The following is an 8,261-nucleotide window of genomic DNA, read 5'->3' on the forward strand; positions in this document are numbered from 1 at the left end:
CATAATCTAGAATTATGAGCCTGTGTTCAACCCTGTCACCCAGAATTTCCCAACTTGGGTTGCACACATAAATGAGCATTCGATGTCATGAAGTCTGTGTAAAAACCAGAGATAGGGGCCTCCTGGGTGGTGCAGTGGTCTAAGGCACTGCAGTGCTAGCTGTGCCACCAGAGAGTCTGGGTTTGAGCCCAGGCGCTGTCGCAGCTGGGCATGACGGGGAGGCCCATGGGGCAGCGCACAATTGGCCCAGGTTAGGGAGGGTTTGGCCGGCAGGGATATCCTTGTCTTATTGTGCATTAGTGACTCCTGTGGCAGGCTGGGCACAGTGCACGCTCACCAGTGTTTCCTCGGACACATTGTTGTGGCTGGCTTCCAGGTTGGGTGTGCATTGGTTTGGTTGTGTTTCGGAGGATGCATGGCTCTCGACCTTCACCTCTCCCCAAGTCTGTGCGGGAGTTGCAGCGATGAGACAAGACTGTAACTACTACCAATTGGATCCCATGAAATTGGGGAGAAAAAAGGAGTATACATTTTTTTTTTTTTACCTGAGACAATCAAAACCATGGATAAATTGTGAAAAAGGGAAGAGACAGAGAAGCATCCAGTGGTAGTAAAGGAGAAGGGACACAAGTTGAAGGTGATATACACAGCACCCCAACAAATGACTCCACACCTCTACACTAGCCTTTTTTGGGCTGTGATAATATATTGCACACCATTCTACTGTACATAACACCAAAATAATCACCAGTGACGTGCAGTACAAGTTACACAGTGACAGACATGTCTGCAGTAATGACCCACTGGGCACACACTTGTTGAATCAATGTTGTTTCCATTTAATTTCTGTATGCATTAAGAAGCCTTTAGCCAAAATGTTCCAATAAACATATATTTTTTAATATTCTCATTTCACCATTAGCAGCCTAGATATGCAATAATTGTATTTGCACTCAGAACACACAAACTTTGAGTGACTGTCAAAAATGTAATTTAATGAAACCATACAGGTCAAAATAAAGGAAACGCCAACATAAAGTATCTGGGCCACCGGGAGCCTTAACAGCTTCAATGAACCTTGGCATAGATTCTACAAGTGTCTGGAACTCTATTGGAGGGATGGAGAACCATTATATTGGAGGGATGGAACACCATGAGACAGCCATGGCATATGGTTTACATATTTTCATGTTCATCAAACCATTCAGTGAACAATTGTGCTCTGTGGATGGGGGCATTGTTATCCTATAGCATAGCCATGGTAAGCAAAAAATGATGGCCTACCCAGCATTCTTATACATGACCCTAAGCATGATGGGATGTTAATTGCTTAATTAGCTCAGGAACCACACCTGTGTGGAAGCACCTGCTTTCAATTCACTTTGTATCCCTCATTTCCACAAATGTTTCTATTATTTTGGCAACTACCTGTAGTTGAAGGCCTACTAAAGACAAAGCTCTCTCAATACGTCCTCTCAGCCAGTAGAGGGAGCAGTATAACATGTGGTGTACTCTGTGATAGAAGTCAGATTGAGTTATTTTGCATTGCTCACCAGGGGGCAGCAAAGTATAACAAAATCTTCACTCCACCTCATCACCCAACACCTTGATATGTTCCTTCATAGGCTGTTGACCACTCCCTTTTTCAGAATGATGTGATTGAAGTGGTGTGATACTACATGTATAATACAAATGAATCAACATGTACTAAAATATGACATTATAAATTAGGTGGGCTTTCCCTTAGGTAGGCTGGCCTGATAGCTATGAGATACATGGCCAGCTAATGAAGCCTGAGTGCACATATCATGTTTTTACTATGCATAAAACATAAATTCTGGCATGCAGTGCTCCAACCTATATCTCTTATGAATTGTTAGATTAATGTAAAGCACCACATTCATGCTATAGTAGACAACTGTTCAAATGGTTCTTCTCAGTTGTGGGAAAGTATGTTTTTGGTTTCCCATTGGTTCTTGGAAAAAGCCATACGTAATTTGAACATTAAAACTGAACACTTTTTAAACATTCTTAGGACGGAAGTGAACATTTTGCCTGTTCTGGGAAAATTTTTAGGAGGCAGGGAGGTTTTGAAAACGTTTTACTATGTTTCCCTGAAAGTTTTCCTAGGACGATTTATTAACGTTCTGAGAACGGAAATTAACATTCTCTAAATGTTGTGAACAAAATGTAAAGGTTATTTGGAGGTTTTTGAATATTTCCCTTAAAACGTTCCCTGAATGTTTAAATAAGACTTTTAATAACACTGCTAGCTTAGGTTAACTCTTTTGATCTCCAAGCACAGATACTGTAGGACAAATGGAAATTAATTTGCTTCGGCATTAATCATGCAAAAACACTTATATTTCATTGTGGCACGGCATCAGTGAGTTTCAAACCAGTGATCTTCTTTTCTCTGTCCATGTAATTAGTCCACTGCGCCACCAGGATGGAGCTAGCGTGACTCGTTAAAGCTGTTTATTTTTGTCTATTCCAAAAGACTCCATTTTAAAGGAAACAAGATAAGGTGTGGCCAATCTGTGTGGGCAGCCAACACACTTGAACACACTTAACAAGACAGAGGATAGAGAGAGTTTTGTTGATGATGAGAACCGAATGTCTATGTTTTAAAATACAATTCTTAGAGCATTCTTTGAATGCTCTAATGTCTTCATGTGGTTTTCATGGAAAGTTTTCTTAATGTTCTGAGAACATGACTGCAGAAAACATTATGCGGAAGTATTGAAATTCCCAAAGAACAACGTTGTTTCTTAACGCTCTCTGAACATTCTGAGAACTTGACTTTAAATAGAACCATGACGGAACCTGTAGAAAACGTTATACTGTAGTACTGGAATTCCCACAGTAGAAAGTAGTTTCTTAACATTCACTGACCTATTTGGGAACATTTCCAATGTTGAACCAGTTGGAGAAAGTTCCTAAAACATTACCAAAATGTAAATTAAATGTAACCATGTTTGAACTTTTAGGAAAGTTCTGTTAAAGTAATAAAATACCAAGAAAATAACTTTTTTTTTGTGAAGTTCCTTAATTGTGCTGAGAATGTTCCAAAGTAAAGCAACAATTCCCAGAAAGTTGTAGGAAGGTTGTGTGCAGAATAACCATAGGACAACCACGCTCTCACCAAGCTCTGAGAAACAATTCTGAGTTCTCAGAATGTTATGTGCTAGCTGGGTTGTATCTTGAATTTGCCTCCATGTCGCATCGACTCATAAAGCTCTAAAATCAAAATCCTGCATGTCTCCTTTGGGACCTCTTTTGAGGCATCGTCACTTGAGACAGCTGTGGATTCCATGCTCTTTACGGCCAAGTATAGATTTGATTACAAGCAGATAAACCGGATAACAAGACAAGATACTACCACGGTGCCACCTTCTAAGTGCACTAATCGGATTTGTCATTATAGTAGGGGGAGTACGAGTGCTGCTGCAGTCAGTATACTTACAGTACATTTTGGTAAGTGATGGAATAAAGAGATGTGCTTTTTCCCCCTGCGGTTTGCAACCTGCAGTTCAAACAATAACATAGCAGTCACCCAGTAGTGTACAGGTGCCTGGAGAAGTGGGTGTACTCCAAATTATATATATTTTTATCCAAAACTAAGGAAAGGCACCCTGTGTGACAAATTATATGAGAAACAGCGACATACACAATCTGAATGACCTAAAATAATAATTCCCATATTGGTCTTTCACAGTCAGGCCAACCCAAGCTGTACTGTGTGAATAGGCTAATAGTAGGCCTACTTTTGAAACAGATCACTGAAAGCTGTCAACTGAGTCAGAAATTCACAAGTTTCCTCTTTCTTTTAGGTTTCAGTCCCACTTTTTGAATAGAAAGAAAAATACACAATTGGGATGTTCTAAGTGCATAACCATGCTAAACCACATCAGTAGACCCCTTTTGAGGTTTGGAAAAAAATAAATAATAATAATTTCATTCAAGTGCACAGGCACCTAACACTGTTGTTTGGTTAGGTTGTTCTGTTGCACATGAGATGGAGTTAGCTAAACTAACGGCCACTGGATAAATGCAAATAACCATGATATCATTCTGCCAGCATAGGATACTTTGTAGCTAGTTAGCATTTAACTGAGAAAGGTTTTCAGGAAAGCCTTTCCATCTACCATTATAATTTAAGCCTATCATTAGCATCTGTACATTTTTACTGTCCCTTAATTATTTGAAACTTGGACGTTTTACCTCATATTATGAGGCATGTCTTAACTTGCTTCAACGTAGCCTATAGCCAAAATCCCACTATAGAAACACGGAGGCAATTATTTTATAAAGACTTCCTTCTATGCATTCTGCTGTTCTATTGGTTTTCGTTCAACGTTCTTTCATTGTCTAAGAGCCAAAGGCATTATCCTTGTCATATTAGCAACCCATGATAGTGTTGCATCTTTTTAGATCTCCCCTCTTTCTAAATTTCTAACGGATATTTTCATCTCTGTCCATGAAACTGCTCATTTTAAAATGGTGTTTTCCTGCTAATTGCATTTTGGAGCATTCATGCGTAGGCCTAACGCCTGTGTGCACATTGCTGCGCCTAAAATGTGAAGAAATAATAGTTTATCAACATTTTAAGCTAAACATTCTGATCTGTTCCATAAACCTTATTAATTGATATGGTGTATATACCTCCACTACACTACTTTGATATCCATCGTTGGATGAAGAACTGAGTATATGCAATGCCCACTGAAAAATACGTTGGTTAACAGCATATACAGTTGAAATCGGAAGTTTACATACACTTAGGTTGGAGTCATTAAAACTTGTTTTTCAACCACTCCACAAATTTCTTGTTAAAAACTATAGATTTGGCAAAGCAGTTAGGACATCTACTTTGTGCATGACAAGTCATTTTTCCAACAATTGTTTACAGACTGATTATTTCACTTATAATTCACTGTATCACAATTCCAGTGGGTCAGAAGTTTACATACACTAAGTTGACTGTGCCATTAAACAGCTTGGAAAATTCCAGAAAATTATGTCATGGCTTTAGAAGCTTCTGATAGGCCTGTGTACCTGTGAATATATTTCAAGGCCTACCTTCAAACTCAGTGCCTCTCTGCTTGACATCAAGGGAAAAATCAAAAGAAATCAGCCAAGACCTCAGAAAAAAATTGTAGACCTCCACAAGTCTGATTCATCCGTGGGAGAAATTTCCAAACCACTGAAGGTACCACGTTCATCTGTACAAACAATAGTACGCAAGTATTAACACCATGGGATCACGCGGCCGTCATACCGTTCAGGAAGGAGATGCGTTCTGTCTCTTAGATATGAACGTACTTTGGTGCAAAAAGTGCAAATCAATTCCAGAACAACAGCAAAGGACCTTGTGAAGATGTTGGAGGAAACAGGTACAAAAGTACCTATATCCACAGTAAAACGAGTCCTATATCGAAATAACCTGAAAGGCCGCTCAGCATATATCTTTATGTACATATTCTTCATCCCTTTACACTTGTGTGTACAAGGTAGTTGTTGTGAAATTGTTAGGTTAGATTACTCGTTGGTTATTACTGCATTATCGGAATTAGAAGCACAAGCATTTCACTACACTCTCATTAACATCTGCTAACCATGTGTATGTGACAAATAAAACTTTATTTGATTCGAGCAAGGAAGACGCCACTGCTCCAAAACCGCCATAAAAAAAGCCAGACTATGGTTTGCAACTGGACATGGGGAGAAAGATCGTACTTTTTGGAGAAATGTCCTCTGGTCTGATGAAACAAAAATAGAACTGTTTGGCCATAATGACCATCGTTATGTTTGGAGGAAAAAGGGGGAGGCTTGCAAGCTGAGGAACACCATCCCAACCGTGGCAGCATCATGTTGTGGGGGTGCTTTGCTGCAGGAGGGACTGGTGTACTTCACAAAATAGATGGCATCATGTGGAAGCAAATTATGTTGATATATTGAAGCAACATCTCAAGACATCAGTCAGGAAGTTAAAGCCTGGTCGCAAATGGGTTTTCCAAATGGACAATGACCCCCAAGCACACTTCCAAAGTTGTGGCAAAATGGCTTAAGGACAACAAAGTCAAGGTATTGGATTGGCCATCACAAAGCCCTGACCTCTACCCTATAGAACATTTGTGGGCAGAACTGAAAAAACGTGTGCGAGCAAGGAGGCCTACAAATCTGACTCAGTTACACCAGGTCTGCCAGGAGGAATGGGCCAAAATTCACCCAACTTTTTGTGGGAAGCTTGTAGAAGGCTACCCAAAACATCTGACTCAAGTGAAACAATTTAAAGGCAACGCTACCAAATACTAATTGAGTGTATGTAAAGGAACATTCTGACAGGAAATTAAGGAATACCCTGTGGCAGCATTCACTCTACACTAAGTGTGCAAAATATTAGGAACATCTTCCTAATATTGAGTTGCACCCCCTTTTGCCCTCAGAACAGCCTCAATTGGGCAGGTCATGGACTCCATAAGGTGTCAAAAGCATTTAACGAGATGCTAGCCATGCAGACTCCAAAGCTTCCCATAGTTATGTCAAGTTGCCTGGATGTCCTTTGGGTGGTGGACCATTCTTGATATACACGGGAAACTGTTGAGCATGAAAAACCCAGCAGCGTTGCAGTTCTTGACACACTCAAACCAGTGCGCCTGGCACCTACTACCATACCCCATTCAAAGGCACATTTACCAAATTTGACCACAACATTATCCTCCTGATTCCTGCTCACAAGCAAAAACTCTAACAGGAAGTAACAGTGCGTTCAATACGTCCGATGAAGCAGATGCTAAGCTACAGGACTCTTTCTCTGGCACAGACTGGAATATGTTCTGGGTTTCATCCGATGGCATTGAGGAATTTACCACATCAGTCACCGGCTTCATTAATAAGTGCATCAATGACGTTGTCCCCACATTGACTGTACATTCATATCACAACCAGAAGCCAGGAAACATGAAAAATACACAGTGAGCTAAAGGCTAGAGCTGCTACTTTCAATGAGTGGGACACTAATCTGGACACTTATAAGAAATCCCACTATGCCCTCTGATGAACCGTCAAACAGGCAAAGTGTTAATACAGAACCAAGATCGAATCCTACTACACCGGCTCTGATGCTCGTTGGATGTGGCAGGGCCTGTAAACTATAATGGATTGCAAAGGGAAACCCAGCCGCATGCTGTCCATTGACGCAAGCTTACCTGACGAGATAAATACCTTATATGTGTTCTTTCGAGGCTAGAAACACTTAACTGTGCATGAGTGCGACCTTTAAACAAGTTAACATTCACAACGCCGCAGGGCAGGACAAATTATCAGGACGCGTACTCAGAGCATGCACGGACCAGCTGGCAAGTGTCTTCACTGACATTTTCAACCTCTCCCTGACCCAGTTTGTAATACCTACATGTTTCAAGCAGACCACCATAGTATCTGTGCCCAATAACACCAAGGTAACCTGTCTAAATGACTATCGCCCCGTAGCACTCACATCTGTAGCCATGAAATGCTTTGAAAGGCTGGCCATGGCTCAAATCAACACCATCATCCCAGACACCCTGGTCCCACTCCAATTCACATACCACTCCAACAGATCCACAGATGACGCAACCTCTATTGCACTCCACACTACGTGAGAATGCTGTTCATTGACTACAGCTCAGCATTCAACACCATTGTGCCTTCCAAGCTCATCACTAAGCTAAGGACCCTGGGTTTAAACAACTATCTCTGCTACTGGATCCTGGACTTCCTGATGGTGGAGAGTGTCGGCAACAACACATCTTCCCCACTTGCTCTCAACACTGTGGCCCCCTCAGGGGTGTGTGCTTTCTGTACAGCACTTTGAGATATCAGCTGATGTAAGAAGGACTATATAAATACATTTGATTTGATCGTGTTTAGTCTATTCCTGTACTCCCTTTTCACTCACAACTGCTCATGACTCCAACGCCGTCATTAAGTTTGTAGACTACACAACGGTGGTAGGCCTGAACACTGACAACTATGAGACAGCCTATAGGGAGGAGGTCAGAGACAACAACCTCTCCCTCAACGGGGCTGTTGTGAAACAGATTGAGAACTTCAAGTTCCTCTGTGTCCACATCGCTAAGCAACTAATCACGATCCACACACATCAACATGGTCGTGAAGAGGGCACAACAACGCTTCTTCCCCCTCAGGAGGCTGCAAATATTTTGCTTTGGCCCTCGGATCCTTAAAGGTTCTACAGCTCCACTATTTAGAAACTG

The sequence above is a fragment of the Oncorhynchus clarkii genome, chromosome 16 (assembly GCF_045791955.1).
Source record: "Oncorhynchus clarkii lewisi isolate Uvic-CL-2024 chromosome 16, UVic_Ocla_1.0, whole genome shotgun sequence".
Classification (NCBI taxonomy): Eukaryota; Metazoa; Chordata; class Actinopteri; order Salmoniformes; family Salmonidae; genus Oncorhynchus; species Oncorhynchus clarkii.